Here is a 6,000-nt window from a genome sequence, read left to right as displayed (position 1 = left end):
TCAGGAGGCTGAGGCAGGAGAATGGCGTGAACCAGGGAGGCCGAGCTTGCAGTGAGCCGAGATCGCGGCACTGCACTCCAGCCTGGGCGACAGAGCAAGACTCGTCTCAAAAAAACAAACAAACAAAACACTTGGAGGCTGCCCTCCAGGCCAGTCTTATTGAGCAGAGACGATTAAGGGAAAGAAAAACAAAGACAAGGACAAATCATCTAGCATAGTATGTAAACTGCAAAACGTGTAGAGGTCAACTTTTAAACATCTTGTGGGTATGATGCTGTGGCTTAGAATTCCTTTTCTGCTCTTATTCACTCAGCAAACTTTTATCCAGTGCCTCCCATGTGACAGGTGCTGTTTTAGGTTTTGGTGATACCTTAGAGAACCAGACAAAGTTGCTGCCCTCATGGAGCTCATATTCTCTTTGGGGAGCTAAACAAGACAAGTTAGGACAATCCATAGATGTAGATACATAGTATAATGCCAGACTGTGGTAAGTGCTGTGAGGGAAGTTGAAGCTGGTAGTGAGATGGAGAGTAGCTGTTGACGATGGGTGTCAGAGAAGATTTCTCAGAAGAACTAGTATTTCAGAGGATGACTGAAGAAGTTATCCTCCTCTTCTCTCTGAGAAAAACCCATGCACTCCCACGTGAACCTCTTCAAGCAGGCTCTCGTGTTGCTCTGGCACAGCCCTCTTGTGCTTTCAGTGCTCCCTTGATTTCTGACATAACAAGGTAACTGTTCACCGACTACTTCTATTGCCCAAACCTGGAATTAACCATTTCCTCAAGGACTGGCATTATTATTATTAATGCGGTATAACTTACACAGGGTATAAGAAAGTACACTAATCTTACATGTACAATTCAATGAACTTTTACATACTTGTACAGCATGCAACCACTTCTCATATAAAGATGTAGAACATTTCTAGCACCTAGAAAGTTCCCCAGGGGCCCATTGCATGTATTACCTCCTCCCCCATGCTGTATGCAGTGCTAATTACAATACTCTCCAGATCTGTGTTATTTTTCTCAACGTTATGCCTGTGAGAGTCATTCATATTCTTGTGAATGGCAGTGATCCATTATTTTTCATTGCTATATAGTATTCCATTCAAGTTTTGATTTGGGTTGTTTGCAGTTTTGGGCTCCTGTGAATAAAACTACTATAACAATTTTTAAACTGGGTTTACTGTCATAATGATGACATCAAGCCAATTGGGGTTTCCCTACTGGAATTAACTAATAACTCATAATTATTTCCTTAACTTTGTAGCTAAATGTTTAATTTCCTTAGCTTTGTAGCTAAATGTTTAATTTTCTCAATGTTTCTCACTTTCTCTTAGGCTGGGCAAACTACATGCATTTTGCCTGCATAGAAAAAGATTACTTCTCTTCCAAATAACCTTGTTCAACCTACAAAAGCTTGCCGTTTTATTCATCAGTGAGAGGCAGTTAGTCAAGATTCTAGCTGCCATTTGTGACTCATCCACACCTGTGAAGTGAGTAGATAAGTGACATTACAATAGAAATAAATTCAGACATCAAGGAAGGCAAATCGTGATTATTCCTCTAATAGAAAGTGACTCAAGGGTGCGTAGGAACATCTGGGACATTGATGTTCATTTCATGTGACTGTTAGAAGAGTGCTTCTATTCTGAGAATGTGACCCTGGTGTGGTGAAGTTTTCTGTGGAGCCTTTTGAAATTTACAGTCAGTGATGTGGAAGGTCCATCCAGGAGGAGTCTGACAAATGCTGTGCCAGTCAAGGTTCAGCACCGTAGGTGCAGCCCAGGCGGAATAAGGTGCTGGAGCTTTGAGTACAAGCTGAAACACCACACACCACCTCCTCTCCCTACCATTCAGAACACTCTTTACAAAACTAAAAACCTGCCAAAAATAAAACAAAGAGAAATATAAATGCAAATATAATAAAAGGAATATTTCCCAGCTTCTGGAAAGAAAGCCAATGATCTCTCTTATAGGTGACATGGGATAGAGGATCCCACTCCAGATTCCCCCAGGTGCTCCATGAGACAGCACAGACTCTGGTTTCCCATCATCTCAGCTCTGGGGCCTTAAGGCCTCCCCCTTACCTCTCCTCTGAGTTCCTGGGGAATCCACACTCCAGAGGTGGTCACCCCACAGCCTGGGGCCTCCCCAGGGAGCTCTCATTTGGGACTGCCCCAGCTCTGATGTGTCAGGAGAGGCATTTGCCTTTAGCCACCTGTTCATTTGGGGGCATTTTCCTATAGGCGCCCTGTGTTCTCAGTTCTACATTCAAATCATTCTGGGTCTTTTGGTCCTTGTGATAAAACATGAAACAGCAGAAATAAACGTTTAACTATTAAAACAAAGAGACCAATTCATTATTGTTGTGGAAGTACATGATGCTATATTAAAAACTATTTTGGAAATATAACTTATTTTACCTTCATTCCTACACTGTTCACTGGTCCGCTGTTTTCCACAGGCCTCCACAAATGTCCCCTCCAGGAATATTCCATGGACCAGAGGCCCATTTTGGGTGAAGGGTGGTGAAACTCTTCCAACATAACTCCCAGGGCCCTTTTATTCTGGAGGGCAGAGGCAGGCCTTGCAGGACAAAGCAAGATGGTGAAGATTCCAGAACTTTTGTGTAGATAATTTAAGTTTTTTCAAATAATATAACTTTAAAGATCAGAAATCCAAGAGAATTAGCTAATGAAAACCTCTATCCAGCAATAAGTTTGGTAAAGTGACTAGAAACAAGTTTGCACAAAAAATAAGAACTTGCATACCTGTATCAATAAAATCTTTATTTATTTATTTTTTATTTTTTGCAACAGAGTCTCGCTGTGTCCCCCAGGCTGCAGTGCAGTGGTGCAATCAAGGTTCACTGCAACCTCTGCCTCCCAGGTTGAAGCGATTCTCCCTGCCTCAGCCTCCCGAGTAGCTGGATTTACAGGTGCTCGCCAGCACGCCCTGCTAATTTTTGTATTTTTAGTAAAGACAGGGTTTTGCCATGTTGGCCAGGCTGGTCTCGAACTCCTGACCTCATGATCTGCCTGCCTCGGCCTCCCAAGTGCTGGGATTACAGACGTGAGCCACCACGCCCGGCCTAAAATCTTAACTAAAAGATATAATGGAAACATAGATAACATAAATAATATTGCCAAAAAATACAAACATAGGATTGGTAATCATGAAGACTATGTTAGACTAACACGAGAGAGTGAAAAGTAAATGAAGCTTTGAATAATAGAGTAGGCATTCTGTATCTTTGATGGAAAAACTAAACATGGCAAAGACTGAATTTTTTTTTTTTTTTTTGAGACATAGTCTTGCTCTGTCACCCAGGCTGGAGTGCAGTGGTGTGATCTCTGCTCATTGTAACCTCTGCCTCCTGGGCTCAAGCAGTTATCCTACCTCAGCCTCCCAAGTAGCCGGGATCACAGGCATGCACCAACAAGCCTGGCTAATTTTTGTATTTTTAGTAGAGTCGAGGTTTCACCATGTTGGGCAGGCTGGTCTTGAACTTCTGACCTCAGGTGATCCGCCCACCTCAGCCTCCCAAAGTGATGGGATTACAGGCGTGCACCACCATGCCTGGCCAGATTGAATTTCTTTAAAAATTAATGTGTAATTTAATTTTGATTCCAATAATAATTTCAATTGGACTTTATGTTTTTTTACTACTTAAAAAAATTGACTTGAAAATATCCTACCAGGTAAACAGCAAGCATAAATTGCACAGGTAAGTTTGGAGGAAAAGTTTCCTGCAATTAAAATGTTATTGTTAAAATGGTATGATAAGGAACAAGGATAGATAGATAATTTATTAAAACAAGATAGAGAGTTTTAAAACAGACTAGGTAGGCTATTTGATAAAAGAAGCTTCATGTATCAATGAGGGGAGAAGTGTATTATTCAGTGCAGCATTTCAGATATTGGCCTTTTAGAAAAAAATAAAATTTCTCACTGAGTCAGGCATATCAATAATATTCAATATTCTCATCTTCAAAATGAAAGGGTTAAGAGATCTCCAAGGATTTCTTATTGTTAGTCTCTGAACTAAAAATTGTAAGAAGTAAGAGTTATGAATAGAGTAGGAAGAGAAAAATCAGTCAGAAGAGAGAAAAAAGCTGAAGTTCCAGCTAATGTGCACATACACACACACACACACACAGAAACCCTGCAGGTGAAAGTGGATTTATCCATGCAGAAAGGGATGGAAAAAGCCAAATGAAATGGGCATTCAACGTGCTTGCCAAATGCCAAATTAGGGTAACATGTGGTTTATAAACAGTAAACTCGAGCATTCAGCTTCCTTTTCTTTTCTTCTTGGTCCAATCTCTAGTTCTTTAAAGTCTCACCTTATGTTGCTACCTCGGTATAGAAAATGAGGGGTGGAGGAGAAAGATTGGACATAATTCAGATACTTTCAGTTTGTTTTTGGTGGGCATAAATATAAAATGCTTATTTTGTTGCATATCAAGCTGCTATTTAAGGCTTAAAGACAAAAAAAAGTCAAAATACTGAAAGTTGAAGAAATGGTGTTCAATTTCCTTGGAATCGGGGGCTCAAGCATTTCATCTTCGAGAATCTAGTTATTCACTCTGAATGAAAAAATGTTGATGCAGTTGAAATCACTTTATGCAGTGAAATGCAAATTATGAGTGAACAAATTATAGCCTGCTGCTTTTGTCTGGTTTTGGACTATACCTAGCACCATGCATAATTTGTAGAAAAGTGTCTGTATGGAGAAACCAGGGAAAACCATTTAGTCGTGTGCAAATCAGTTTCCCCAGAGGAAGGCAGTGAAAAGGAGAACACTGTTATCTCCTCACTAGCTTAATGCTGTTCCTGATGAAAATCACCTGAGGCCACATAAGAAACGTGGTGTAGTAATTATGTGCACTCAAATAGCTTCCCATTGGAAAGAAATAATCCACACTGGTAACTGAATCAAGCAAAACAGGCATAAAATTAAGCAGATTCATTTTATTTCAGCTGTAAATTTCAGCAACAGGGGAAGAAAGTGGATACTAGAATAAGTTAGAAGCAGCAGTTGGTGGTTCTGAAGCATCAGGTAATTCGACTCAGGGTGACTATTCTCTCCATTTTTAATTTTTAATTTTTATGGGTAAATAGTCCATATGTTTATGGGGTACATGTGATGATTTGATACAGGCACACTATTAACGTAATTGGGGTAGTAATTATCTCAACCATTAATCATTTCTTTGTGGCAGGAATATTCCAATTCTACTCTTTTAGTTATATAAAAATATACACTAAATTATTGTTGACTATAGTCACCCTATTGCGCTATCACATACTAGGTATTTTTTATTCTATCTCATTATGTTTTCCTACCCTTTAACCAGCCCTACTTTTCCCTCTACTCCCTGTTACCCTTCTCAGCCTCTGGTAACCATCATTCTACTGTATATCTCCATGAGTTCAATTGCTTTAATTTTTAGCACCCACATATGGGTGAAACATTGCAAAATTTGTCTTTCTGTGCCTAGCTTATTTCACTTAACTTAATGTCCTCCAGTTCCATCCATGCTGTTGCAAATGACAGGATTTCACGTTTTTATGGATGAATAATATTCCCTTCTGTATATGCACCACATCTTAAAAAATTCATTTATCTGTAGTTAGACACGTAGGTTGATTCCAAATCTTGGCTATTGTGAACAGTGCTTCAATAAACGTGGGAGTGCAGATATCTCTTCAATATACTGATTCTTTTCTTTGGAGTATATACCTAACAGCGGGATCATATGGTGGTTCTATTTGTAGTTTTTTGAGAAAATTCCATACTTTTCTCCAAAGTGGCTGTACTAATTTACATTCCCACCAATAGTGTATGAGGGTTCCTCTTTCTCCACATCCTCACAAGCACTTTTTATTGTCTATCTTTTGGATAAGAGCCATTTTAACTAGGGTTAGATGATATCTCATATTTTATTTGCACTTTTCTGATGATTAATAATGTTGAACATTTTTCATATAC

Source organism: Pongo pygmaeus, chromosome 13, assembly GCF_028885625.2.
Source record: "Pongo pygmaeus isolate AG05252 chromosome 13, NHGRI_mPonPyg2-v2.0_pri, whole genome shotgun sequence".
NCBI lineage: Eukaryota > Metazoa > Chordata > Mammalia > Primates > Hominidae > Pongo > Pongo pygmaeus.
Note: the sequence above shows the minus strand (reverse complement) of the source record.